Source organism: Cryptomeria japonica, chromosome 11, assembly GCF_030272615.1.
Source record: "Cryptomeria japonica chromosome 11, Sugi_1.0, whole genome shotgun sequence".
Taxonomy (NCBI): domain Eukaryota; kingdom Viridiplantae; phylum Streptophyta; class Pinopsida; order Cupressales; family Cupressaceae; genus Cryptomeria; species Cryptomeria japonica.
Genome location: NC_081415.1, coordinates 725,491,171 through 725,512,230, shown reverse-complemented (window position 1 = coordinate 725,512,230; position 21,060 = coordinate 725,491,171). Strand labels below are relative to the sequence as shown.

Below are 21,060 nucleotides of genomic sequence, written 5' to 3'. Positions count from 1 at the left end.
ACGTTTGAAGGACATTGCTAAGGAGATCGAAGTTTAAAAGTTGCCAAGATCAAGGAGAAATAATGGACCGCTCCTGTCCCTCTCCAAGGGACAAGGGCGATGGCCCCTTTAATGCATCCAAACACGTAATGAAAGCCAATGGAAATAAGCGCAAAGGACACGAGCAATGATATTTCGAAGGTCAAAGATACAAGATGAACATAAAAACATGGAAATCGCTCCTGTCCCTCTCCAAGGGACCAGGGCGATAATGGTCATAGGATGCACTTGCTTGCACAAGGAAGAAATTCAAGTTCGAAGGACCACCAGATGATCGATTTGGGACTTAGAAATGAAGGGGTTAAACGTCGAAAACGCAAGAATCTAGACTAAAATCATGGATCGCTCCTGTCCCTCTCCAAGGGACCAGAGCGATGAGGTACGTCCCTTTATTTTCTTATTTTGGCGCCAAATTAAAACAATTCAAATTTTCTTTAAATGCTAAATCAATTTAAAAAATTGAAAATCCATTTGTTATTGGCATTTAATATGGCGTTAACATTTATTAATTATTTTTGCCTTATTTAAAAATCGAAATTTGCAATTAAAAAACGCAAGGCATTGGTAATTAATTAATTAATTAATAAGAAAATCGATTTGAGCGCTCATATATAGAGGTCGGCCTTGTTATGTCATTGCAAATCATTTAAAAAATGGTTTTATTTTTATTAAGTCGGCCTAAGGGGGTAAAGGATGCAAGCGCTATATAAAGGGGTAAAAGTTATCATTTCTACATCATTATTTTACCTTCCTTTATGCGAGTTGACAAGAGGCGAATATAGTGCGAGTTTCATTTATCCAAGGTGGCGAAGACACTCCAAAGGTGGTGCGAATTGCATTGAAGACCAAGGGTGGCGCGCTTAGACATTCCAAAGGTGGTGCGACTTCAAACCAAAGGTGGCGTAGACATTCCCAAGGTGGTGTGAGGCGTGCGAGGTGTGTTTAAAGAGGTGCGAATTGCATTGAAGATCAAAGGTGGTGCGAATTCGAAGACCACACCAAGGGCGAATTTGAAGATCCATCAAAGACCACGCCTAAGGCGAATTTGCTAAGGACTTGGTGATTTATTTGTGCGAAATTGAAGATCACATTCTCTCCAGAGGTGGCGAAATCAAATTTGAGGGGATCATATTGAAGATTATCTTTATACCTCAATTTTGCCTAGGCAAATTTTGTTTTTGCATTCTAGAGTTAGCTCTCTATCGAGGTATGGCGATTTAATTATTATTGTTTTATTCATTCATCGTCATATTTCAAATTTTGAATTTTAAATCTCTTAGCTCAATCGTTGTATTTTAGGAAATGATAACTCTAGGGACTTATCATGAGGTTTCCTAAAATCTATCTCTCTTATCTACGTTATTTATTGCAAAATCTATTTCTTATAATGAAATGTTGTGTAGGTATGGCAACCCCAAAGGCGGGAGCATCCACCAGTCGCTCGGCTCTCATGAAAGAAGATCAGAAGACTGAAGAAGTGGAGACCAAGATCGTGTCCAAGTGGAGCAACATTGGAGATACAAACTTGGGGAACTTTAGCACGAAGAAGTTCCGAGAGGTCCCTTACATCGGCAAGCCATCACCTGTCGCCCGGAGAATAATAGAAAGTGGCATCATTAAGGCGGCCGGTTTTCCTCCAGCCATTCAGTGTCACGAGTTGATGATCGAGTGTGCCCGTCATTACAATCCACAGTCCAGGACAATTGTGTCCAATGAGGGAAACATTTTGGCGTACCTTTCAGAGGAGGCCATAAGTGAAGCCTTCCATCTTCCAGAACACAGGGACATGATATACAAGAGCATTGAAGGAGCCAGATCAGTGTACGATGATGATCCAGATGCTTGCTTAAGCATAATCAACAAGAACTGGCTACTCAAGAGTCGTCCCCGTCTGAGCAAAGTACCGAACACACCACACCGGATCGATTTCCAAGAGGAGTACAGAGATTTGATTACCATGCTCAACAGAGTTACAGGAGCACCTCATGCCTTCTATTTTGAGAAATGGATGTTTTATTTCATCCAGGTGATTGTTCAAGGAAAGGGTTCAATACATTGGGCTAGAATAATTAGCCATTGCTTAGACGTACAGTTGAGAAGACTCAGGGCTACTAAGTCCTTCCACATGAGTTCATATGTCATCTATGCCTTAATCAGGAGCGTTGAGTACGCAGGACTACCTCACAGAGGAGTGATTGGAAGAGGACCCGGCGAGGGCAGAGTATGTGAATCCTATACTCACTTGCATCATCCACCAGGGAAGAACTACAAGTTAATCAATGATACTTTCACGATGAACATCACCAGGACGCTGCAAGGAGGGATTCACAACAGATTATCTCAGGATGCCCAGGAGTTAATCAAGAGGTACGGTGCTTGGTTCATTCAGTTTCCCAAGTTCACTTACATTAGAGTGTATGGATGTCCTTTACCTCCATACATGTTGCCGAGGTACCCGACAGACAGGATTGTGTTACTTGAAGTAACAAGGCAGTTGGCAGCATATGTGAAGGCATTTAGACACAGACATCAGAATGGAGTTCAGGTACCTATTATTTTGGGTAATTCAGTTGAGGTATGTCCCAATGTCTCAGCCATGGATGACGCAGAGAGGGAGTTAGCCTTGTATCCTTTTTCATCTTTTGCTTGGAGGAATAGTTTTGATCCACATGGACATTTAGAGGAGACGGTCGGTAGAAGATTTAGACATGAGTACCAGATTGAAGATTTTATGATGAATCTCCTAGATGATCTCGAAGTGAAACGTAAGATACATTCTAGATTGCCTTTGGATTTCATCAGGAAATGTAAGATTTACAGAGTAGCTGACCAAGCTCAGGACAACGGCAGGCACATCCAATCTTCATATGATAGAGAGAGCAAAACAATTAGTTTGAATTGGAATGAGCCCGAGGCCGTGGATTTAGATGAATTGATGGCACCAGTCTTGTCTTGTACTCGCAGATGGGTAGACATTCAACATCAGAAGTTGAGAGAACAAGGCATAGCCATGTCTTTTACTTTGGAAGAAAAGCCAACCGAAGGTGGAGCCAGTGTTAGTGAAGGCAATCCTAATCCTAGGAATTCAGGAGAAGGTAACCTCCGATGTGCCAGTGAGGGCAATCTCCATTCGAGAGGTTCAAAGAGAAAGGAAAGATCAGAAAAGAAAGAGCCTTCCAAGAAAAAGCAAGGTGCTAACAAAGATCAAACACCAGGTACTTCTTCCAGGCCAGAAGATAGAACAGTTCGAGTGGAAGAATCCATGGAATCGATGGTACAGAATGACAGACAGGAAGAAGAACAGGCACAGCATGTTTCATCCGATGGATCTCTTCAAGACTATGATTTAGATAATGATAATGAAGTAACATCTCCTCCCAGACAAGAAGAAGTAGTACACAAAGAAATTCAAGTTCAAGAGACAAGATCAAATATCCCAGATTGGTTGAAGGAAAGATTGACTAAGGTGATCGTAATTGAGGACGAGGACAGTGCAATTGATTTAGAGAGCCTTGTTGGACGTTCACATATGACAACAGAGAAGAAGAAGGCTATAAAGATGTCCAAGATGATTCGAGATGAGACTGGATCTAGAAAACTGCAGATAGCTACACCGGCAGCAGACAAATATGAGGGTGAGATCCTAGCAGAAGACTATCATATACAGACTATTGAGTTAGGACCATCCACAGCAGAGCAGACTTTAGATGATGCCACCGACACATTTGAGGCATTGAAGGATAAATTTAGAGAAGAAGTAGAAAAGAATAGAAAGCTTGAGAAAGAGGTCGGTGCATGGAGAACATATTTCAGTCACATCAATGAACCTTTGGGACGTCAGGATCCAGTTAGATCACCATTGCAGGCATTGCCCCTTCAATCAATCAATGAAGCAGAAAGATTCAGGAATATGGTCCAGCGTACATGTAATTGGATGGATAGATCTCACACGGTGGCCATTGAGTTTATTACAAGGATGTCGAAGATCACCCACCAGGCTATCCAAGTTCTTGAGATAATCCACAGATTGATGGCAACAGTAGCTGCATTTGCCCGTACCAAGGACGTTGTCATTCCTGTCTTGAAAGTTATAAGACATACATCCAGAAGAATTTTAGCACAAGAGAAGATCTTGGAAGGCGATTCTCACAGTTTGTTTCAGTGGTCAACCTTACTCCATATAAAGAGTGTTCTCTTTGAGGACATCAGTATTAGATGTGGTCAAGTTGAGGAGGTGATCAATCCGATCCAGGACAGAGTATTTGAGGTACTTCGTACCATTCTTGGCAGAAGGATCGAGGTCGAGACAGATGTGGATTTACAAGAATTTGAAGATAGAATCAAGATCATCTTTCGCAAGGACGCAGATGTTACAGATGAGCAGTATGATCAGATGTATGCCACCATGCTCCTAATTGATAGAACTAAGGAACTTGAACCCACTTGGGACACAGCTCTTCTAGATGCATTTGATCAGGTTATCCACTTAGAAGAGAGTATCAAGAATCTTCCCGATATTCCAAGCACAGAAATCGAAGGAATCGTGACAAAATTCATTGCATATGCTAAGAAAGAGAATTGGAAAGGGAATAAGATTCTAGATGAAAGGTTGTTACAGATGACATAACATCTTATTTCTCATTGGCTGATACCTCCTTGATTTTTGTGCCAAATTTAATATTTGGTTATGTATTTAATGTTGTTCAGTAAAAAGGAGGTCATTTGTAACAAACCCTAATTAGGGTTTAGGTGTCATGATCTTGTCCATTGATTTACTTTCAATCTGGACCTTTCATTGTAATTGGGGATGCTATTTATACCCCCATTTTTCATTTCATTTGTAATAGAATAGTCAATAGAAAATAGAGAATAGAGTTGAGAGATTAGAGTTGTAAGCAATTTTTATTTTGTAGCAAGATTGAGTCTTGAAGAGAGAAATTCAAGCAATTGTTGTATATGATGACTTGGAAATCAATAAAATATTGAAGTCATGGTGTTTTGTTGCAAATGTCTTAAGTTATCTTCATGGTTGTTGGATGTACTTGAATCTCGCTCAATCAAAGTAGTTTGTTAATTTGAAAGGCTAAGTGTGAGATTTGATATTTGGTAGGATTCGCAATCCAAACCACTAGCTTCTTGCTGATTGTAGGAACGCCTTGCGTGGTCGACTGGAAAACACTTTGAGTCCTTAACCTTCAAGCATTTTCGCATCTAGGATATGTACCTTCGTGGTAGTGTCCTTGGTCTTTGATGCATTGAATACCATTATTACCTTAGAAGATCGCACTAATTTCAATTGAGTTGTTATCTTATGGCAAAATTGAAATTGGTTGAGTCTTGCCAAATCTCATTCATGCTAAGTCGTTCATAGGGCTAGATTAGACTTCCTTAAACCCTGTCCTTTTTCCCATTTTTTTTTTTGAAAGTTCCTTTTAGATTAGTAAAACCTTCGAACTTTTGAATCCGTAAGAAGCCTTGAAGGAAACAGCAAATCACATCATACCACTAAAAAGCTTGTCCACACGTGGAGACCCCACTAAAAGAACCTTGGAGTCCACCTAACTGATCCTTTTTGCAGATCTTCAGCAGTTAGAGACTATTTTCTCAAGAGAGGATAAGATGCCTGTCGGTATTTTATTCTGTGTATGATTGTGTACAAAATACACGTCAACAGACATCTAATAAGATAGTGAGGAGCCTAGGATCATTATTTAGTACTGTTTTCTTGCTTTTGAAAAAAGAAAAAAATCTATAAAAATGCTTGTAACTCACAATTAGGCAGCAGGGCATACAAGATTGTTGTACTTGTGTGGCCTTATATTAGGTGGGACTTTTTAATAGCAAATCAAGAAGCATTGTGTCATACCCTCACCAATCTATGAGATCTCTCAGCCTTTATAGATGAGATCGCAGTCTTTAAAGGTCAGATTGTGGCCTTTATAGCAGTTAAACTTGGGTCATAAAATTAGAAGAGGTTAGGAATTGAATGAAGGGGGCCGATTAAGATTAAAGGGAATTTCATCATCAGTGATTACTAAAAAACATTCTAAGGCAGCTATTAATTATGAAGGGGTTTATCCTTTGCACAGGCAATAAAATTAATAAAAAGGTGTGACTCCCTCACATTGGAAGATATAAACTGGGGAACCTTTAATTTGTAGAATGGAGAATTCCCAATTCAGAAATTCGTCATCAAATATCAATTCATTCAGCTATATACAAAATCAGAAATCCATTCAAGAATCAAGCTATAAAATCATCACTCACCAATACATCAAATCAGCATTCATTCAATCATCACTCACCGACATATCAAATCGTCAATCATTACATCATCACCCACGAATACATCAGAGGAAATCATTCAATCATCTATCAATCATTAATTGGGAATAAAGGAATTAAGCGAACAAACCAGCAAGCAATCAATCTATCAATCAATCATACAAACATCAGTCGTTCAAATATCCATCATTCAAGCATCAACAATTTAAGAATCAATTTCATTCAAGCATCATTTAAGCATCCACTCATCAATCCTTTAATAAATGTCAATAAAGAGAAGTCAAGAAATCAGCAATAATCTAGCAAATACATCAAGATATCGGTTTTGAATTCTACGTAGTATTTGCGAATCAGAAGGATGAAATCCCTTCTGGGCTCACAAGAATGGGAAGTACGAAAACCCGTTCATGCTCTTATTGAGTTTGGATGAAAAGTTGGAAACCCAAATCTTGGTCAAGGAGGACGAAAAACCCTCCAAGGTGGGCTAAGAGTTGGAAGGACTGCAATTCTTTCATGGTTGTTGGCAAGCTAGGGACAAAATCTTTGGTATTGTCACTGTTGAGTTAGGGCTGAAACAGTGAAACCCTCTAATTCAGCAGATTTGCAAAGTATTTCTGGAGAACTCATGATTTGATTAATTGAGTATTGTGTTATGTAATGTCCCCACTTTGAAATATGATTTAATAATAAATAATAATAATAAAATTTAAAATACAAAAGAATAAAAAATAAAAAATAAATTAAAGTATGAAGGAATATAATTAAAATTTGAATAAAGTTAATGAATGGTTAAAAGGCATGAAATGATAAGTTGTGACCCCACCAAATATGAGGGTATAAAATGGAGAAGAGAACTCATTTGAAGGAGGGATAATTTGGGAATCAGAAGTGCGGATCTGATTGTGAAAGGTTGTGCCCCTTTCAAAGTGCATAAACAATGAAGAGTTTCACTCTTTCAAAGGGCGCTAATGGTGAAAGGGTGTGTCTCTTGCAAAAGGGCATACATGATGAAGAGGTGTGACCTCTCCCTCACATTGAGAGATATAAAGGAAAGGAGTCAAAGCATCCAGTGACATCACCATCTATCAGATCAGATCAGAACTGTTATTAAGTTATAGACAGTAACATCCTTGTTCTTGGTGGTATGCACGAGGATGTGCTTAATATGTGAAGCCTGATAGTATTCTTATGCAGAATTTAATAGTAATATTAATGTAGACCACAATAGTATGACAGCCATACTTAATTTCATATATATTCATAATACATGAGAAGTTAGTATACTCATAGCCCAACTGCTTAATCATTTCTATTTGAGGTGTGGTATTGTTAGGGAGAGGTGGAGTAAATCCATCCCAAATTAGGCGAGCCCCAAGAGTGGTCTGGATGGATGTTCCTGAAACCTGGGCCCAATTATGGAGGTGGTATCATTGTGCCCTAGACAAGTAAATCCCCACCTAGGGTTGAGGATTAGAAAGGAAGTAAGAATTGGGGCTTGAAAATAGCCACTATCAATTGTACTATAAATAAATATGGTTATCTAGTTTAATAAATTAATTTAAGGCATGATAATATTAAGTAATGGGTGTTGATTATTGGGAAATTGGCAGCTTCCTAGTAGGGGACATTACATGTTATGATTTATTGATCTGAGTATATTGATCTTTGAGAAGCCATTATTATCCTAGTTTGAAGGAGAATTATTGCAGAAAATCAAGATAAGTTATATTTTCAGAATTATTCATACAATTATAAGTTGAATATCATAATAAAATTTCATCATTTTTGATAAAGTTATATTTATAAGAATAATGCAATCCTCATCATATGTTGGAATTATTGTTTTAGGGTAAAAATCAGGAATATCAAGAAAAATGACTTTACACATTATTCTAGTATTCAATGGGCTGCATTAAAAACTCAGGTTTAGCAAATCAGTCTCATTATGGTTCACACAATATATACTTTGAGAAGAACAGAATTTTGGTTAAAGAAGACCACTTGATGAAGAGGAATGTAAGGGAAGCAATTGAGATTCATTAGCAAATAAATTTTTTAAGCAAAGACGGAAGTTTTGTTTAGTGAGTCATGAAAACCTCATATCTTCAAGCTTAAAAGCCAATAATATAATAATTGACGTTATTCAAACAATAAGTAATGGATGGTTGCAAATATTAAATAAGTTTGATGCATTAATTTAGTATTAAAGATTCTTGACTTCATGATGTACCCAGAGTTATCTATATTCTATATCATGAGCTCTTAATTCTGAAATCTTATCATTCACCTTGAAGAAGGGGTTATAAAGTGTGACTAAAAATATTGACCCCTAAATATTTGTTTGAAAAACACTAATTTATTTTTGATGATGTGTATTTACGTGGCGCATTGTAATACCCCCTTCCTAATTTGCCCTAAAGTTTGCCCTAGAATCACCATTGCAACAAATTAGGTTTAGGGTCACATCTTTACCAAGTAAAATATCTCTTTTAATAATGTGATCCTGGGATCGAATCCTGCAATCGTAACATAAGAAACATATACACATATAATATATATCCATTATTAGCCATTAGGGTTAATCCATATATTCATATAATATTATTATATTTATAACTTGATTTTAAATACATTAGGCTGTGGGAGAAGAAGAATGATAGGTCCGTGTGAAGCCATCCCACACTAAGCCCAAGAGCAGAACTTTGGCTCTCTTGGCCCTGATGGCAGGCAACATGGACATCCACTTAGGGTATCCTACCCAGTGGGGTTCTTGTACCTGCTTACTCCATTCATGCTTCATCTTCTAGGATTAATAGCCATCATTATAGAGTCGGAGAGGAGATCGTAATGGAGGTTCCTGGATTGTCCTATCTAGGCCCAAGAGTGGAGCTTTGGCCCTCTTGACCCCAGTGGCAGGCAACATGGACATCCACTTAGGGTATTCTACCTAGATAGCAATCCTCATGATTTCCCCCTTCCTTACACATCCTCCCTTCTATACATGATGGGGGTTTTACAAATAGTTTTATTAGTCAGACATACAATTTATATCAATCATTCATATTTGTATATCAGAATTAAATATTGATAATTAATGAACCAATAACTATACACACAATGCACAATTATTCGGATGGTTAGAGGCTGATTATAATAAGTCTGAATCAGGTTAATGAGAATCTGATCCTACTTCTATTTCTGCTGATTACACAGTTGCTGAGTCTGCTTATTGAGTGCTGATTGCTGTCCTTAGACAATGATGATAAATTGTGTGATATTCCATGATGCCCATTTCTGCATGGAACTTCCTCCATATATACCTTGGTAACTTCGTGAAGAGAGGCGCCCCTTTGGAAAGTGGCTGCCCTCTCAGCAAAGATGTGCCTCTTCTATTTAACCTTTTTTGGAGTTTCTTCATAATCAAACATTATCCTCCTTAATCACATCTTGTGATGACAATTTATAATCCTCCATCGATTATTGTTTGATGACTTCTTAATCGCATGCTGTTTGATATCCCCTTCACAGAAAATCATGTGGTTATTGTTATCTCCTTCGAGGCAGAGGCATGACACACATGCATTGGTAGGGTGAAAAGGTATGATGAACCATTTGTGGGCACCAAACATTATCTTGAAGGTTGTCTTGAAGACATCATAGTGCTCCATTGCTAACTCAGTGATAATCAAAAGTATAATTGGGCTTAGTGAAGTATCTGGTATCCAGAAGATGGTTTAAATTGTAGTCAATCTTGGAAAGTTGGTATAGCAGAATACACACAAGGAGAATGTTGGGTGGGTGTAGTGCAATAAAGCTTCCAATCAGGAAACTGAGGTCTTGATGCAAGTGTAATTCAATATTGAATGGGCCTTAAAGGAGAATTTGTTTTTAGCTGCAGAAGCATGAGATTTCACTGTTGATGGTGGGAGGTGTTCAACTTTATTTTCCTTAGTTTCTTGAGTGATACAAAGTGAAGAATTGATGTAAGTTTGTGTTACTTGGATGGTCTATGATAGAGTGAAGTACTACCAGAAGACGTGAGTTTTTCCACTTCACCATCCTTGTGTAAAGGCTAGCTCTTGTGGAGGTAATTTCACAGTCATTGTGGAGTCGCATCACTTTCCATTGTGTCCTTGAATGGATCTAAGGAAAACATTATGGAACACTTGTCACAATACACAAGTGTTGATTGTCCCTGTTTGGTTCATTCAAAGTGGTATGGGCATGGACTCATTGCAGTTTGTCACTGAAATTCATACAACCTCTGCAAGATTGAGTTCTTCTGACTCTATTGTCAAGCTATAAGCTCAATCAGTTTGTCTCTTACTTGACAATTGTGTAAGCAAACATAGCTTCCCAAATGTTGATAGGACGGTAATCAGTAGTGTTGGGACTGGATACTTGAATATTTGGATCTCCAGAATTTGACTGCTAATTAGCAATAAGGGTCGTTGTCTTATAATTTGAGGGCATTACATTCATTAGTACAATATGCAGTGAGTGCTCGTTTGAGTGAACAGATGGAGAAAGGCTCTAATCCTCTCCTTAGATGAACTTGGTTTGAAGGGTTTCATAAAAAATTCTGCATCTCCAACTTGCTAGAGTCAGCGCTGGAGGGATTTGCCTAATGTCTGACTGTTTCTGAGGTGGTAGAAGCATTTCTTAATATCCTATTTGAAGATTTTTTGTGCATGGCTTCTTCCAGAAGTTCGGCATGAGTTTGCCTCTAGGCAAGGGCTTGATTTTTCACATGTATCATGTTTTGTTGCAGCTTTGTAAGGTTTGAGCATGTCTTGAAATAAGCTTTGGATCGCTAATTCATGAGTTGTTGGAATATGCTTGTTGTCTATTGGATAAGTTTGAGATGAAATTCATTCTGTTCTTGTCATTGGTCATGGAGATCTTGTGCAAGGAATGGAACCAAATCAAATTGTCATTGGTCATGGAGATGTGCCTGAGCAATATATTTGCTTTTCTTATGCCATGTTTTATTTTACTTTTAATAACCAGGATTCTGATAAAAGGATAACAATGATTTTTTTAGGAAAATAATAAATGATCTCCTAACCAGGAAACTCAAAGTGTCTGATATAATATTTAAATTTTTAATATAAAACTGAAGTCTGTAAGAACAAAATATGACTTGTCTCTGCTTTTCTTAATTTTTTTTTTCAACGCCATTAAAAGCTGCCCTCGAATGTAATGATATCCCTTATCATAACATGCTCAAATCTTGAAAAGTAAGAGAGGGAAAGGTCATTTTATGGAGCATTCTAATCTGTATGAACTTCAGAACTTAGAGTTTTCCCAAAGTATTACTTATCTCTTCCTTGTGCTGACTGGTTTGGAGGGGGAATGATGCCGTGGATGAATATTTGTGCCTCTAAGAATAAGTAGCTGAGACAAAAAGGCAGGCCACAGTTTGAACAGTTCTGCATTCAATTTGAAGGAATCATAGTGAATGATCCACCCCAAATCTGGTGATTGACTTCCAGATGAATGCCAACATTAAAATGTTATTTCCTGATTATGGGAGGGTTGGTAAAGCAATTTTTGTGAATTATTGATATCATTTTAAGATTTGTTTCATAATTTCCCCTTGAAGAATGCTGATCGAGATGACTGAAGTACAGATTTTGAGCTTTTATTTCAATATGTGTTTCATAATTTCCTAGCATTTCACTAAAAATCCTCCGGATTGACATTCATTCACAATCATGATTTAAGCTATGTTCTCTTTTCAGGATTAATGCAAGGAGTGATGCATGGGATGATGATGAACGATGGAGAAAAGATACCTCAACAACATGAAAGGGTGAAAGTCCAAATCATGCAAGGAAGAAGATAACAAAGGAAGAACATCACAAAATGGAGGATACAACTACAACAAGAAGATCAAGGTCAAAGATATCCAAGAGGAAGATGGCGAAGGATTCCAAAGATGAAGATGAGATGTGGAAGGAAAGATCAAGGAGAGCATTTTGAAGTTTCAGAAGAGTTAATCAAAGTTAGAAACTCATCTGATGGAGATATTAAGGATGGAACTTCTTAATGATGACATAGAAGTGGAGTTGAAATAAAGAAGCTAGATGAATGAAGGAGAAGCTTTACAAGGCATATAAGAGCTGAGTTGGCGTCTATTCATCTCAACCAATCAAATTATTCAAAGTCAACATTTCTAGATTTTTGATTGTGGATGATCTTTTGAATTGCGCCAACATTGGCTATTTGGATGGATGTTTGCAATATGAAATTTTTTCATTATCTTTGGAGATCGCATGAGTTTTGTGTAGTTATTTCCTCATGGCAAAGCAAAGCTTGATTTATGGGATTCATCTATCTAAAGCATTATCCATCATTGTCCTTAGGTTCTTAGATTAGATTCTTTAACCCTTACCCTTTTGATCTTTGTTTGGTAGAAGTTCAAGTTAGTTTAGGAAGAAAGCATCACTTAAATTGCTATACCGGATGTTCAAGTTCGAGCTGCTTTGCAGAAGTGAAAAACTTAAGCCCCTTTGGGAGAGCAACAAATCACATCATTTCACTGGGTCTATCCATTGCATCATCAAGACTTGACAATAGGAGCCTTGGGGTTACCTTATTTGATCATATTGTTTAGCATTTGGGGTTTCTTTATTGAAGAGAGGATAAAATACTTGGTATATTATTTTGTGTTGGAGAGTGTCACAAAACACACATCAACATGTTGCATTGAGATGCATGGCCCACAGAAGTTCTAGCAAGCAAAATGAAATTCAGACTAGATAGAGACCTCCTAAAAATTTCAGCAAGCAAAAGGAAATTTGTGACTCTCGCCTAAGGAGAACCTTGTAGCCCAAAGAAACTTTTGCCATGAAAAACTTGTTTGCAACAATTTGCTAGTGAAGAACAATCTCACAAAACAATACAATTGCACCAAAAGATTTGTGGAAAAAGAAACTTCTTCCAGCGAATAACTTCTAACAACAAAAGAACTCGCAAAAAAGAAGCAATTTTCCATTGGCAAGAAAGCTTGTGAAATAGTAACAACTTCTGCCAAAAGGAAAAATTTGATGAAAGATCTTGAAAACTGCAGAAACTTCCATTGATGAAGAATGTGAATCTGCCATTGGAGAAGGCCTGTTTGCAAACTGTGTTTGCATACAAACAAAAATAGCTCGCAATGAACTTTCTTGACAAAGAGAACTTTCCATCCAAATGGAAAGCTTGTGGCCAACAAAGAATAGCATAGAAGATTAGATCGATTTGTGTTAAAATCCAGGCATTTGAACATCCACACACTTAGCGCAAAAGATTTGTGGGGATGCAAAAACCAACTGCGATGTGCACAACACACATATGGGGAATCCACCACCACACATCTTCCTCCACCATGATGAAAAACAACTCATATTAACAAAAGGGGAAGTTTGAAATTGCAACCAAAAGTGTAGTGTAGGAATCTCAGAATTGTCTATCATGAGAACAAAACATTCAAGGCCCACATGCAACACTCAAAAAATTTTGCACTGAAATTTTGATGTGTCTGACCAATATACTGGATCTGCAGTGGACAACATAAATGTATATGCATCCATCTACTAAAATGAGGGATCTTCTAGAAGAAAGAAGCAACTTTGGAAACATAGAAAGAACATCCCATTATTAAAGAAGATGCGTTCAGTTGCATGAGGATCAACTTGCACACACCAAAAGTAAGTATACCAACAATGAAAGACTAAAGAGGGAAGACCAAGGAATTTCTAATCATCTGCCCATACATAGGTTACCAAACAAGGATCCATCAACTGGCAAAAGATCTGTCAAGAAAAATACTAGAGGACCAAAGCACAAAAGAAAAAATGTGCATGCAACAACACTTCCTACATGAAACTAATTAAATAACAAGAGGACACTCTTAACATCGGACCAACAAAGCATCTTATTTGTGAGAAAGGGAAAAACTACTAGTTAACATTGCAAAGCAAACCATTAAGGGGAAGGAAGAAGTAACTATCTTTTCTAACCAGCAGATGATACAAAATGAGCTTGGAGGCTTTGATGAACAACAAGAGGCAGTGCATGAAGAAACATAACAGGCATTTGAAATTCTTTGCGACTCCATGTGCTGCTTGTGTAAACTGCCTAGATTTGATTTGCTGTTCACATGCCATGCATTGGTCTCATCACATTTGAGTGGGTGTGAATTCAGAAGCTTAGAAGATGGAAGCAGATCACTGAATGCATTTTCCGTCAGTGTCTAGTCATGAAAGAAATGAGGAACAGCTCAATATGGCTTGAAGTGCACTTGGATCCCTAAAACTGTTGAAAATCTCCCAAGTAGGAGGTTGTATCTTATTTTGGTGTTGCCAAAATCTGAGGACATCACCACTTGTTGCAAACGTGGTTTTGCAATGGTGCATTCTTCTGTAGAAACGACATCCGCAAATGGCTTTTCAAAGGTGTTAGGCCATACAAACTAATGTTGGTGCAGCTATAGGTCCGCTAGAGATTCCTTTAGGTTCCTATTCATTTACAGCTGAAAAAGAATAGAATAAGCAGCAAAATATACTTGTACTACAAGATGTGCATAACTGAGAATGGACCTCTTGAATAATAGAGTAGCATTTTCTCCATTATCCCTTCATGTCTCTATTGCTAGAAGTATGCCTCATATGCTTGCTTCTTTTTTGTTTACCTGGAGGCATCTCTTAGCCTTCATATTTCTGCAAACAGAGCTCTATATTTCCACTCCAAGGAATCTCTCAACCTTAGTATTTTTCATTGTTCCATGGGGACACATCTCCCACAAAATACCCGACATTCCCTTACGAGGATGTTTCCAAAACTTAGGGACTTGGGGAAACATCCCCTCATAGCACCACCACCTATTGCACCTCCGTCGGGGATACCACCAAGTTGTTTGCTATATGGCACATGCCATTATATACTGATTGCAATCTTTAACTTTGTGAAAACTAATTTGTCTTTCATGGGGTGCTTGCAGAGATGTTATATTGCAGATTTTGCCCTGAAGATTTCAATTCACCTCAATTTGTATATCAACACCACCCACCCCACCCCCATTGTGTCCCCACCATCCCTAAATTTAGGCCCTTGGTCTCCCCATCCCTGCGTCGCCCATTAGGAAACTCCGTTGAACTATGTTATTTTAACATTCATATTTTCATTTTTCTGCCCCTAGGCATCTCTCTACAAGCATAGCCTCATTTTTCTATTCCAAAGCATTTCTCAGCTTATATGCTTTTGCAAGTAGAGCTTTATATTCTTGATTTCTTTTCATCTCATCCAGGCATTACCCATTTTTTGAACTTCCGCAAGTTTGAACTGAGTGCATACATCTAACGAATTTTGCTTCAAAATTCCATTTGTTACACTGCTCACAAAAGCATTGGGCAAGATATACCCCGATGCTTCATTTGACAAACATGGCAAGCACACATAGGGGCACTGGTATTGTGCAAATGGACATTGTATGTGAATACAAGAAGGAATATTCATATGAAAACCAATCATTGCTACAACACACGTCTGCAAAAGCATCAAAAAGAAGTAAACTGTTATGAGATTCTGGATTCAACAACATAGTCACAGCTTAATATAAGTGCCGTAGCAGAGCAAATATCTATGATTTCTAAAACAAAAATCATACTATGGGTGTAGCATGTGTGAAACTTTTCTTTAGAGAAATAGATTTGTCAATATTTCCATACAAATCTCGAGCTATCACTAAATTGTTCAAATGGTTTTGTTTAAAAAATAAGACCCAACAAACAAAAAATTCATAAGAGTTACAAGAGTGAAGTCCCATGAGTGTGCCAGAAAATTGTTGTTGCCTCAAAATGACACACCTATTTGTGGGCAAAGAAATGCTGATTTGGGTGGGCAAGCAGTTTCGGATCCTGCATACATGGCTTCAAAAATGTAGTCAACCTTTGGAGAATGCTGATTCTTGTTTAAACTAGAAATTAATTTAATGCCTGTAGAGCAAAGGGTTAGGAGGAGAGCTAGGGTTGCAGAGAAAGAAAATAAAAAATGGGGTGATTAGCCGAAAACTAGTTGTAATAAAATTTATCAGATTTCCAGAGTCTATGTTGTTTATTGTAATTGATTTTTGGATTCAATTGTGTAAGAATTTTTGCATCAACATTTTGGGTCACACTCTGTGAACCATCATCAGGATGAAAGAGATCGGATGAAGGAGAAAAATGATAGTTTGCAGACCAAGACTGGTTAAAAAGAGAAGAGAGGGGTTTCAAACTGTGTGCACCCTTTACACCACTACTCCTCTCCTCTCTTTTAACCAGAGTCTTAGTCTGCAAACTATCATTTTTCTCCTTAATCCATTCTATTTCATCCTGATGATGGTTTGCGGAGTGTGACCTGAAACTTTGATGCAAAAATTCTTACAGTCAATCCAGAAATCAATTACAATCAACTAGTGATTAATTGCCCTTCATCATTTAACTAACTTATCAAAAACAAATATACTGAAATTTGTGGCTAGGGTTGTCTCAGCTAACATCCATGAAACTATTTAGTGCATATAACTCCAAACATGTATCATCATGGCCTGTGGTTTTTACATATGCATAGGCAACTCACTTCCATTTGGAGGACATAAGCAAACAGACACAACATATGTGAAATCAAAATCATATGGTACTTTCTAAATTGAAATATGACAATTAAAGTCATAGCAACTGTTCTTCATATTAAGATCCAAAAGATCCTTAACAGAGGGAAAATCCTATGCTTGTAGATTGCCAGAAGGAGAATGGTAATCTTAATCCATTGATCATATAAGGTAATCCAGTGGATCAAAAGAGTCATGCCAAATAACATAAAAATAACATGCTATGCTTAAGAGGTTTTAATAAAATCTTCACAAGACGGACCGGTAGGGGTAGTGATTGGGATGGGGGCACTATTGTATTAAATTAAAGGATACCATGAGAAATGTTAATAACATGCTATGATCTGCAGAATTCTAATAAATTAGTTCTATAAAATCCAGAGGTAGTCAAGAATTCATTGCATTTCCATTAAGTTTGAACTCTCTACTTGTAGTTTATGATGGTTTTTGTTAGTACAAAGTACAAACAATTTGAAATTTGTCTATTATACATTCTGATATTCAATTGACTATTTTGTATCTAGGTTGATAAGAGTGTTTCTGTGAGGTTGGATTCTTGTAAGCTCAGATATCCCTAACGCTTTATTAAAATTTTGAATATTTTGTTTTCAAATACTTCGAGATTTACACTAATCTGTTATCAAGTGGCGAGTTTCATTCTTACTCTTTCACTTGCAGTGAATAAGTCGAAGTGTGTAGCTTCACTTTAAGTTCTAAAGAAAGTCATTCTAGGTTTCTAGGACCTGCTCATTATTATATTAGTATGGCCTTTAGTTATGTTATCAATGTCTTTTTGAAAAATTATGCAGACTCAGTGGGGATGTATTTATGGATAGGATGATGAAAATATAATTTTCTTCTAAAAGATGTGAACTGATGTGTGTGGTATAAAAAATTGACAGGTCTGTCACGCATTTATATGTTTTCAGCATCCGTGAAGATAACAAAGGTTCTATGATTCTATCCTGTTCAGAGAATGAAGAGTTATCTTTGTATAAATGCAAATGTTTAAAGATCTCCAAAACCTCCTTGGTGATGTGCGGTTCTGGAGAAGCTTGATGCAAACATGTCAGCTTGAAGATTATCCATTTATATTGAGGGTATAAAATTTTGTGCTGTTGAAACTGCAAACATAGGAAATGAGGTAATCCAAAAAAGAAAAAATGAAATTTCAGGAGATGAAAACTATAAAAATTAGATGGTAATGACATATCATATTCATATTTTGCTGGAGATAAATCAGCTGGTTGAGACCATTGCTGATTTTAGGTTGGGGATAGGAAAGACCTTCCTTCTTTGTTTCAGTTGAATAAAAAACTCCTGTTTAAAGATTCTGCTTGTTTAATCCGTTTCTTTGGTAATCAAGCATACTCATGTGAAGGATTAAATGGCAGTCTCTTGAAGAGTCCTTATTATAATGTATTAATAAATGGCAAGCAGCAGTTGAATGCTTTGCTACCAAGTAATTTCTTGTCTGGAGATCAAATTATACTTACTGAGGATTAAGTTTCCAAAGTCCAGGAGATTATGGAACAATTTTTTCTAAGCAATTGTGGAGAAGACTTAATCAATGTATTGAAACGTATTTCATGATCTCCCATTATAGGATGCAAAAACACGTATTGCAGAATAATAGTTCTTATGTGGGTAACTCTAACCAAGCAGGTTCATGCCATTTGGACCACCTTGAGAGAAATATATTTTAGTCGTTACCACTATTTTAGTTTTATGTTTTAACCACCAAGTCAAAAACATAAAATGCTACTTCTCAGGGGATAATCGTCTTAGAATATTGATAATATGCCAGAGCCTTCATTTATATTCAAAATAGCTGTATGCTATTGTCAGTTGTCTCCCAAAAAAATAGTAATTATGTGGCCCTCATCCATACCTAGAGCTTCTGCATTTTCAAAGCAAATGTAGAGCTTGGTTTTAAATTAGTGGTCTATCAAAGATGAATTGCTACTGTTTTATGGCTGTATCATATCCTTCTATGTTGAATTTGATGGAATAGCTTTATTTACCAGTGTATTAGATCCCTTTGGAAATAACTCTGATAAAAACTCAATTGTATGGTTGAACAGTGAGAACCTTCATTAGTTAAAAAGCATGAAATTTACAGAGTCCATGATATCAGTATAGTAAAACTTCTGTGAATACCTTCATTGGTTTTATGAATTAAAAAAATGCCACACAAGTCAATACAGATGTTCTACCATACTGATACCTTCATTAGCTTTTTATGAGATGAAACTGGACTCGATTGCCTGTTTTTAGAAACCAAGCAATTGAGAGTAGCACGAGTACACAATTTAAAAACAGCAGACGGTTTGGTTTTAAGCCACTCTTGGAGGCCCATTATTAATATGAAAAGTCTCTGTAGGAACATGTGACTTGTCAAGATGCAAGTGCACGCTGTGTTCCTAAGTAATTTCCTTTGATTGGAGAATGAACAATGTATATAAAAAATAAGTTTTCTTGGTTAGAAATTATGAATATATTTTGCCCAGAAAACCTTGGACTAGTTTTAAATTACTTCATTGGATCACACTCTTGCAGACTAGGGCTCATGCAAATAAGTTTAAAAGTGTACGTTGATGTAATTTGGGTCATCTTAGGAGAGAAAAAGTAAATGTATTAGATGGTAAGACTGTTGCTCCAGTTTTTAAACATCCACATTTTAAAATTTTGCACTGAATCTAATGTCTGGGTTATCTGAAATGTGTACTTGTGAAAAGTCTTCAGGATATGCAATTATATGGTTCCAATTCAATGCCATCATCTCTGAGTCCTATCATGTATAGTCTTCTCATCTATTGGTCACAGCACAAAAACAATTAAATATTGAGAACCACAAAGCGTCGATGGAGAAACCCTTTCATGAACATGTACCAAATATCATTTTGAGCAACATGGCAATTTTCCATCCAAACCCAGTTCACCCACCATTTCTGAGATTTTAATGCTTTAATTTTCATTGCCCCCCACTTGGAAAACATTATCGTCATGAGGACTGGATGTTGGGTTATGCTCATTTCCCACTACTAGCATACAGTTCGAATTCTGGAGCTTAATTAATTAGTAATTACCAATTGAAAGTTATGATCATTTTTTCTGAAATCTGGGTACTAAATCTTAATGGGAAACATTTAAATTATTTTTCAAAAATAATTTTAATAATTTTAATTGATTTCTATATATATTTGCCATTGTGATCATTTCGAGAGGAAAAACAATTAAAAAGTGTTTATTTGTATCCAAGTTATCTTTCTTCATATCCTGAGCCCAAAGATGCAATACACTCAATGTGTTTTGTTGCTCAAAAACTTCAAATTTCTAACTTAAAAAGGTTAGAAATGTTAAAAAATTGAACAATCCTAACCTCCCAATTGCTTGGGTTTCCTAACTTTTCAATCTAATTGGTTAAGGGCTTTTAAAGTTATTTTAAGAAGCTCAAAACCGTTTTTCAAGGATCTTCAAGGGGTTGGAGAGCGAGCAGCAATGGTGATTCTACTACAGTGCATAGGCACCCAATAAGACGTGATGGATTGAAGAATTTTATTAAGGTCGACGTTGTAAATTTCTGGAAAAATATACATGCAATACAAACATTTGACTGAGCGCATAGTGGAGAGTTGTGAGTATTTTTGGTAATGTTTTGATTGCAAGGGTTCTGATTAACATGCATATTAAAGTGGAAAGACAAACAGGGCACATAAGCAGTTTGAATGAATACATTAAAGAAATGTCGTCTCATCGATAATTACATGCAATGCACAAAAGAGATTCGTTGGACCTTCCACCAAAGTATGAAGGATAAAGAGTTTCCTAGATTACATAGTTTTTGTTGTTGTAGTAGACCTGTCCAAGGAGCACCCAAACTGTTTGACAATTACGTTATTTAATGAGTGTGGTAATGCAAACTTAAGGCAAGTTCGAAGGTTAGATTTTGTAGTTCGAAATACTTTGGTTGATGCGCATACAAGTGTGAAGATCGAGGTATCGCAGCTGAATTGCTTTGCAAAATATCTCAAGAAAATGTGCAATCATAGACCAAGCACAGAGAAACATCATGCCCACTGTTTGACAAAATGTCTCAA

General features: G+C 36.9%; 1 protein-coding gene across 2 annotated transcripts in view; it reads left to right on the top strand.

The window, feature by feature from the left end:
- Positions 1 to 18,560, top strand: part of LOC131061240 (protein MOS2) — a 50,436-nt gene extending 31,876 nt beyond the window's left edge. The window contains exon 2 of one of the 2 annotated variants that reach the window (XM_057994785.2): positions 17,863 to 18,560. The gene's annotated coding sequence lies outside the window, so the exon portion shown is untranslated. Of the gene's footprint in view, positions 1 to 12,068; positions 12,586 to 17,862 lie in introns of those variants that run through there. The other variant, XM_059214057.1, reaches the window with a different exon arrangement.
- Positions 18,561 to 21,060: the final 2,500 nt, after the last annotated feature.